The sequence below is a fragment of the Palaemon carinicauda genome, chromosome 23, assembly GCF_036898095.1.
Source record: "Palaemon carinicauda isolate YSFRI2023 chromosome 23, ASM3689809v2, whole genome shotgun sequence".
Classification (NCBI taxonomy): domain Eukaryota; kingdom Metazoa; phylum Arthropoda; class Malacostraca; order Decapoda; family Palaemonidae; genus Palaemon; species Palaemon carinicauda.
In genome coordinates, this window is record NC_090747.1 from 51,594,378 (window position 1) to 51,603,963 (window position 9,586).

A 9,586-nucleotide genomic window follows, 5' to 3' on the forward strand; every position below is an offset into this window, starting at 1 on the left:
AACAAAGAATAATACGTATGTCCAGTCACACCTAATAACCATGTTTCGGCTTGTTGTTAAATTTTTGTAAAGAGAGTGATGTTGGGTCAAGGTCATTCATGTCAACATCAATAGTATTGAATAATCAATTTAATGTTTTATCAGATAATTGTGAGACAATAGATTTTCCTATGAAACACACGGCCGAATTAAGTAAAACAGTGCATGCTCCCGTAGATTTGCAACGAATTCATACAATAATAAGCCAAAATGAGTTACGGCCAACCTTATATGCTGTAAATTTAGAACACAAATCCTTTACGTTATTTTTTGACTCTGGTAGTCCACGTAATATTATGGATTTGAAGACACATCATTTGTTGTTTTCGAACTTTCCGATTGAAAAATCAGGAATTAGACTTTCAGGTATAGGAAATAATGAATTAAACGTCATAGGCATAACTCATATTCAGTTCAGAGTCGGTAATCGCACGTTTGCCGATACATTTGTTGTTGTGAAAAACATTAATATGTATCCAGCTGTAATTATAGGATACCCATCTATGGGAAATCAAAACATTATCTTCGCTCCTGCAAAGCACGGCGTGTATATCAAAGGGAAATTCTATAAGTCTTCTAATACCTTAAAGTCTGTTTTGGATAAAAAGGAGACGACAAATGTAACCGTAACGTACGTTGAAGAACCAATAACTTGTCTCACTAATAAAGAAATAATATACGCGACCCAGCAGAATTCTCGTTCACCCGTAATATCATCTTACACGCAATATATCGAACCAAACATACCTTCGAATTTAATAGTGCAAATAAAGAAAACACTACCGGGATCTGAAATATTAATCCTTTCCGATACTTTGAAAACCAACGGATTGTCTGTCACACAAGCTATTTATACAGTAGGCTCACATCAGCAATGTAATATCGAAGTCTGTAATCATTTAAATAACACTTTAGTAATTCACAAAAATCAACATATCTTGGATGTAGAAGTTTATAAACATCGTATTCTTACCGTTGCTGAAATCAATCACTCTCAATCAGTTGCGGATGAATCCCTTTTGCGATCTATTAAAAATAAAATCAGTAAGGACATTCAAGACGAAGAGATTCAGCAGAAAATTTTTGAACTTTTAACTAAATATACAGATGTCTTTTCCACTACGGATGGATCCTTAGGAAAAACAGATGTGATCGAGCATCAAATAAGGTTAAAAGACAAGCAGAAAATTATATATGTACCCTCGTACAGACTCACTATGAAATTCCAGAATGAAATAAATGATGAAGTAGGTAAAATGTTAGAGGAAGGAGTCATTAGAAAATCAAACAGCCCTTATAATTTTCCTTTAATAGTTGTACCGAAAAAAGATCGAACATTGCGTATCTGCGTCGACTTTCGTCGTCTAAACGAGGAAACGATCCCTGATCGATTCCCAGTGCCATGTACTGACGATATTTTGTCTTTGTTAGGTCAGAATAAATATTTTACCAGTTTGGACTTACTTAAAGGCTTTCACCAGATATCATTAGAAGAAGATAGTATCCCATACACAGCCTTCAGCACAGCCAGGGGACATTATGAATTTTTAAGGATGCCTTTTGGTTTACGTTGTGCTCCTATAACATTTACAAGAATGATTAACATAGTGTTTGGAGACTTGTTAGGGGATATATTGCATGCCTATATGGATGATCTTGTAATCTTTTCCAACACCTTAGAAGAACATCTACGTAAGTTAGAACTAGTACTACAGAGATTAAGACAACATAACTTAAGGGTAAAGATTAGTAAGTGTGAATTTTTCAAAACAGAATTGATATATTTGGGTTTCATGGTGTCAAGCCAAGGTCTTAAAGTAGTCCATGATAAGGTGTCGGCTATACGTAATTTTCCCATACCTACTAATGTCAAGGGAATACAGCAATTTCTGGGTTGTAGTGGATATTACAGGCGTTTTATACGCAACTATTCAATAATAGCCGCTCCTTTAACTGATCTTACGAAGAAGGGCGTAGATTTCATATGGTCTGAGCAACATCAACAGGCGTTTAATACTTTGAAAGATGAACTGTGTAGTTCTCCTATCTTAAAATTTCCTGACTTCGGTAAGGAATTCTTCATTGCAACAGACGCCTCAGACTTAGGAGTAGGAGGGGTATTGCTTCAGCAATATGATAAACAGTTTTTCCCGATAGCTTTTTATTCTCGAAAATTGAGAACTTCCAAAAGTAAGTATGCAGTAATAGACAAGGAAGGACTAGCTATTGTTAATTCGCTAGTGCATTTTAAGTTCATAATTTACGGTTATCCCGTTAAGGTTCTTACTGACCATAAACCACTAACAGAGTTCTTTAAAGGCTTCAACCACAGCCCTAAACGAACTCGGTGGCATTTGATCATTCAAGATTTTGGCGCAAGAATCGGGTATTTACCTGGGAAAGCAAATATCATTGCGGATGCATTATCACGCAACCCCGTGTCATCTTGTACGGAGCCTTTAGCTGAATTAATAGATATATCAACATCCATGCCTATTGTAAAAACAATATCTGAACAAGAAGATTTAGGCTGGAGCGCTGAATTGTTACAGACTGAGCAAAGAAAAGATCAGAAAGTAGAAACCATTATAAATGCTTTGAAAGGCAATCATAAAGAAAAGGAATATATAAAGTATAAGCAGCAGAATTATATAATCAAAGATAATATTCTGTGTAGGACTGTGACAAGGAAAACCCGCAATACACCACATGTAACTAACGACCAGGTAGTAGTACCAATCTCACTTATTTCCACTGTCCTGAATTGGTTGCATTCAAATCCATTACATGGACACCCTGGGTTCTCATTAATGTCACAGAAAGCCAAATCATTGTTTTATTTGCATACAATGCTTACAGATATAAAAAGACACATAGCTAATTGTCGCACATGTCAGGAAAACAAAGGGCATACGAAAACACCTGTCAGCCTAGGAGCTTATCCTGTGCCCAATCAACCCTTTGAAAGAATACATTTAGATTTGTTAACAGGATTTTACGAGTCAGACAGAGGAAATAAGCACCTTTTAGTAATTATAGATGCTTTAACTCGATATACAGAACTAATAGCGCTTAAAACTAAAACTGCGATTGAATGCGCTAGGAAGTTTTACGAGTGTTACATTTGTAAACATGGAATTCCACACATGATAATCTCAGACTCGGGTGGTGAATTTAATAATCACTTTCTTACCTCATTGTGTGAATTCCTCAACATAAAGAAGATTAATACCATGATATATCACCCAGAGTCGAATGGGCTAGTGGAAAGAGCAAATAGGAAGATATTAAATATATTGAGGGTAACACTAGGGGGATCAGACCCCAACTGGGATATTGCAATACCGGCGGCACTGAGTACTCTTAATCATTCATATCATATATCAATTAAAATGTCACCGCATGAAGCATTGTATGGTACCCCAGTTAGAACACCTTTCCATGTATTAACGCCTACAACTAATCTATCAAATCCTTTAAAAGAATGTATAAATGCAAGTATAAGTCGATATGATATCCTTCGAAAGAATTTAGAAGAATCACAAATCATAATGAAAAGGAATCATGATAAAATAGCGAAACCAACTAAAACATATACCGTGGTGATAACATCTATATTCAAATCAATGTCAGAAAAGGGCTCAACTATAAATTAACACCTAAGTTTGAAGGCCCATTTAACATTTTGGAAACATTAACGGCCAATAGGTTTAGAATTCAGAACGTAGCCCAACCCACGGATGAGAGAATAGTACCATTGGCTCACATAAGAAATTAAAAAGAAAAGAGAGGAAAAGAAGTGAGGGAAAATTCTGTTCTGTTTTATGTGATTAAAAGTTTTCTTTTTAATACAGGAGTAATTACATATAATTTTTCTCGTTACAGGTTTCCAAGATGAATTTTTTGTTGTTGGGAGTGATATTGTTCGCTCAGACATTTTTCTCGTATGGGATGAGTTCTAAGACTAAAAATATATATTTTAAATATGGCAATATAGTCGAAAGACAAGAAGACATTTTTATTACGTCAACCAACGTAATTGTAGAAGTGAATATGCAAGCAATTTTTCTTCAAGAGAATGATGTCATTAGCTTAAGAAACGCCATTTCAAGGTTTTCTGCATCATTGGATGAGTTGCATAGAAGATATTTTCATTTGACTACTAAGAGTTTGCTTGGATCAACATTAAAAGTTGCAGAGATGCTATCTGATGACTTGAAAAATAAGACTGGCGAAACAGGATCTTTGGCTTATGACCTTTTGATGTGGACTGTAGGACACAAACATAAAGAAAGACGGAATCCGTTCATTTATGCTGCATTAAGCATCTTTGGGTCTGTTGTAAGTTTAGGTTTAGGAATTTCCAATCGTCTTAAGATTAGTAATCAAAATAAGAAAATTGAGTTCTTGACTCATAAAGATGAATTGATTATGTCAGATCTAAGGGATCAGTTAGCTTCAATCAATAAAATTATGGATTTATTAAATGAACATTCAGATAATATCGTTCAAATTATGGAAGTACAGGATTTGTTGGCAACATTAACGTATTATGATTCAAAGATAGATCACATACATAACAGAATTACACATTTCATTGAGAAATCCAAGGATTATGTAGAAGCTATCACGTTAGCAACTAAAGGTGTATTGTCGCCCCATTTGTTGCCTATACGTTACTTAAAATTAATTCTGAAGAACGGAAGGGATAAACTAGGCTATGTACCTTTGTTAGACGAACATAGGTTAGAATTTTATTACAGCCTAATTACAGTAAACGTAGATAATAACAAGATTAGGATTACAATTCCCTTTGATTCTTCTGATGCCTGGCAATCTTACAGGATATCACCATTTCCGACTTTCATGACGAATCACTCAAATCCAGTAATATCCAGTTTGACAGGACACGTATTGATTTCCCCAGACAAGGAAACATATACGGTCATTAAAGACTTAAATCAATTAACTCACTGTTCAGACGCAATGGATAGAAAAATATGTACAGCTGACTCATTTGAATTCCGTAAAAACTTAATGGATTCATGCGAGTTAGGTATAGTGCTAGACGGTGCTCTCTCCCATACAAGTGAAAATTGTCTGGATAAGCTTTATCCCTTTGACAATAAAGAGTTCAATTGCAGACTGAATAATGGCTCGTGGATATGATACGACAAGGACGGCTTCAATGTATCATGCCCTGACGGATCCACATCCTTTACACATATCTTCGTCGCAGCAGATGGCTGTGTCGGGACTTCCCCGAATTCCATGGTGACTGGTCTACGGACAATCATCAGAGAACGAGCCTACTTCGCGAACTTCACGTGGACCTCTACAATGCCAGCACTTCCTCTCCCATACAACGGACATGTGGCAAAGCGGTTGATGAAACTTACCGAAAAGGACCACCTGTCACCGACTTATAAAGAAATTCTTCACCCCATACTACTGGCTGGTTTGTGTTTCACGGTGGTGATATTTATCGTCGTGAACATCCTTGTTTGGCGTAGGTTACGGCACAGCAACCAGCTAAAAAGGAATGAGTTGCATAGCCCCGACAATACCCCCTATTGGATCCAGTTCAAAGCTGTTTGAGTGGCCACCTCATTCGCTAAGGGAGTAATTTGTCAGGGAGATGTTTGTATGAAAAGCTGATTAGTACGCTAGTAATATGTAATTAAAGAAATTCTCTACATTTGCATTGTTAAAAATAAATTTAAAACAACATTTAAAAAATAAATAAAATAAAAAAGGATATAAATCATTTTTTCTCTCGGCATCTAATAAAAATATATAAGCCGGAATGTTAAAAAAGAAAAGAGAAAAAAAAAATAATAATAAAATATATAACAGAATCTATGGGCATCTAATAAAATATATCAGCCCTATATATAAATATATATATATGTACGAAACCATGGTACGTGTACGTACCAGGAATTCGTGTTTGTGCACTAAAAATTGAGTATTTTGTTTCTGACAAAGGTAACAATTATTCTTTATCAAGTTACCGAATCATATGTAAGTCAGAATTTATTTTGTTTTTTGGTACCATGTGATCATTTGCTAGCAATGTACCATATATATGATCTTGGTTTTATCATGCATTTTTCTTTTTGCTTTGGTAATATCTTTTTTGTATGCATTATTGTTATTATTTTTTAATGTGCCTATTTGGACATTCGTCCTCAGTTGATTGTGGCTAAAGTAAACCAAGCATACGATATCTGTGATATCGATAATTTATCCAGTTCATATCTAAACTTCACCAGAATTGGTCATCTGGACCAACACAGCTTCCTCCAGTGATGGAGATGTTTAACTCTGTTGTTTTTATATAATAAAGACTTAAAAACTATTAAGATGTATTCATGTACCATTTAAATACATCTGAAAAACAACTCATACTCAATGTGTGCTTTGCTCTGCACATTCTGAAAATTAGACTGACCTTGCGAGGTCTGGTTTGACAGCCCAGGCTCAGCGATATTTGAAGAAGTGTTTGTTTGTTTCGGACTCTGAACTGCATTGACATTTTGTTGTTTCTTCTTATTGTTAAAATGAGGATTTTTCTTTTTATTTCCATATGGAACTGACTGTGGAATTGACTGTGTATTTCTAGGATATTGTTGTGTCTTACGCGCGTAACATTGACTATAAGAATGCGATGCTGTGTTGTGAACTGAGCAAAATTTCGTTCTACAGTCTGCGCTTATGTGACCTTGACGTTTGCAGTTGTAACACGTCACTCCCGCTACTGGACTGATAATTACGTTCACTGTTTGTGGTTTTGTTTCATTCTTAGCAAAAACTTGAGTTAACACGGGATCGAGATCTGGACACTTGGACATGTGTTTCTTTATCTGTTTATAGACATCCAATTCCGTACTTGCAGGCTTTAACTTCTTATCAAAGCACCGCACTAAAGCTTCAGGCAACATAAGTGTCATGCAAGTTAAATACATTAATCGTAAAAAATCTTTCACGGAGATGTTATCGTTAGTAACCCAAGTGGAATTACCTAAAATGTCCTGATATTCATTAAGCCTATCAGCTATGAGAGCTGCTCTCTCAATAACATTAAGCCGATTCATAGTGGCTTGATTAATTGTATTTCGTAACGTTAACACTACATCCAAGGCTTCCTCACCCCCATAGATCGCGTGTAACCTAACTTTGAAATCATCCTAAGTAACTGCTTCCTGAAATGAAACACCTCTTAAATACGCACTCGCATCCCCCTTAGAAAAATCTATAAAACTTTTAGCTTCTTGTAATTGTACAAAAGGATCTACGATTTGTTTGGCATTTAAATGGGCATCAACGGATGAAATCCATGACTCCACATTTTGTGGCAAGAACCCGTTGACCCGACCTTGAAAAGGAAGGATTGCTGACCTGGCATTTACAAGCGTCACAATTGGAGGAGGATTAGCCTGGCCTACACCACTAGGTCCAGGGGTAGGGCTGACAGGAGGAGCCATGACTGCTGTATTTTTTTTTTCTATCTCTTTGACCCCTTTCAATTTTATCAAAATATCTATATGAGTACAGACGCCCACTGCGTAAACGCATAATCAAATTCCCCCAACACTGTTACTAATCCTAAAACATTTCCCCAAGAGTTTCTGAAAGTTTAAAGGAATTAGCACAAAGAAAGAAAAATTCTAAATGAGAATTCGGAGTTTCTTATAACAAAGTTTAGGAATTCACTCACCCCAGTAATAATTGACTAACGACTTGTGAAAACTACACTTCACTGCCCAAACTGGAATGAATACAAAATATCTGTACTTAGCTTATATATGAAGTCGACACGTCCTCTTTCTCTCTCTCTCTCTTGATGTTTTGTTAGCGATGTCTCGTTCTAGTTTCTTGTTGAATGTAGTTCTTCCTGGATATGTCTTGCAATTGTTGAACGCCAGTCCTTGGGTTTCCTAGGATGTTGATTGAAGATTCAGGTTGTATACTAACATATGTTGATGTTAGCTTTTCCGTTGGACATAGTCAAAATTGTAGATTCTTGTAGATAATGTTGAGTTCTTGAAGATCTTTCTCAGGTTTTACAGCTTTTATTTTGAAGTTTTGAAGATCTTTCTCTGGTTTTACAGCTTTTATGTTGAAGTCTTGAAGATATTTCTCTGGTTTTACAGCTATTATTTTGAAGTCTTGAAGATTTTTCTCTAATTCTTAGAGTTTAACCGCTGTCTTAGAGTTTAATCGCTGCCACCATTTATTGGCGTGCTACTGTTATAAGCACACATTGAGTATGAGTTGTTTTTCAGATGTATTTAAATGGTACATGAATACATCTTAATAGTTTTTAAGTCTTTATTATATAAAAACAACAGAGTTAAACATCTCCATCACTGGAGGAAGATGTGGTGGTCCAGATGACCAATTCTGGTGAAGTTTAGATATGAACTGGATAAATTATCGATATCACAGATATCGTATGCTTGGTTTACTTTAGCCACGTGACGAAATCGGAAGACACCTGCATCCGGTGACGTTACCAACTTTCACACGATGAGACAATGTGTTGACGTTTAAGAAGAATGTCAATTTGCCGAGGTTTGCATAGGTTTGCATTATGTGTCCTGTTTACAATTTGAATGACTACAGCAAATCCCAGGGTTAGCTCTTCCAACCAACATGACATATTACGTCATTTGTTTTAAACATGTAATATTAACTATTCTAATCATTACATATATACTGTATATATATATATATATATATATATATATATATATATATATATATATATATATATATATATATATATTTATATATATATTAATATATATATATATATATATATATATATATATATATATATATATATATATATATATATATATATATATATATATATTTATATATATAAATATATATATATATATATATATATATATATATATATATATATATATATATATATATATATATATATATATATATATATATATATATATATATATGTTTATATATACACATATAAATATATATATATATATATATGTATATATGTATATATATATATATATATATATATATATATATATATATATATATATATATATATATATATATATAGTACCCTGGATTCTTAATGTTCCATTGTCAAGTCTGATGGTGTATAAGTTAGGGGAGAGAGAGAGAGAGAGAGAGAGAGAGAGAGAGAGAGAGAGAGAGAGAGAGAGAGAGAGAGAGGTATTCCTTATAAACATGTGAATGTAATCTGTGTTTTTAAGTATTTATTCTCTAAGGTACATTCCCCCCAAAAGAATAATTATATGATAAGCTTGAAATAAATTTGGTGTGTGTTTACTTATCCCCTCAGGCAAAGGGAAGACTGATTAAAGAAGAGAAACTCTAACATCCTTAAAACTGCCAATCTCATTTCATCTTAATATTATGAAAGCTGCTTTACATTCGTGATCATCTTTGAAGTCGGGAGAGGGAACATAATTATTCAAAGGGAATAACTGACGTATTGCGAATAATTCTTCGCTATATAAGTGTCTGGTACCCGTCCTCT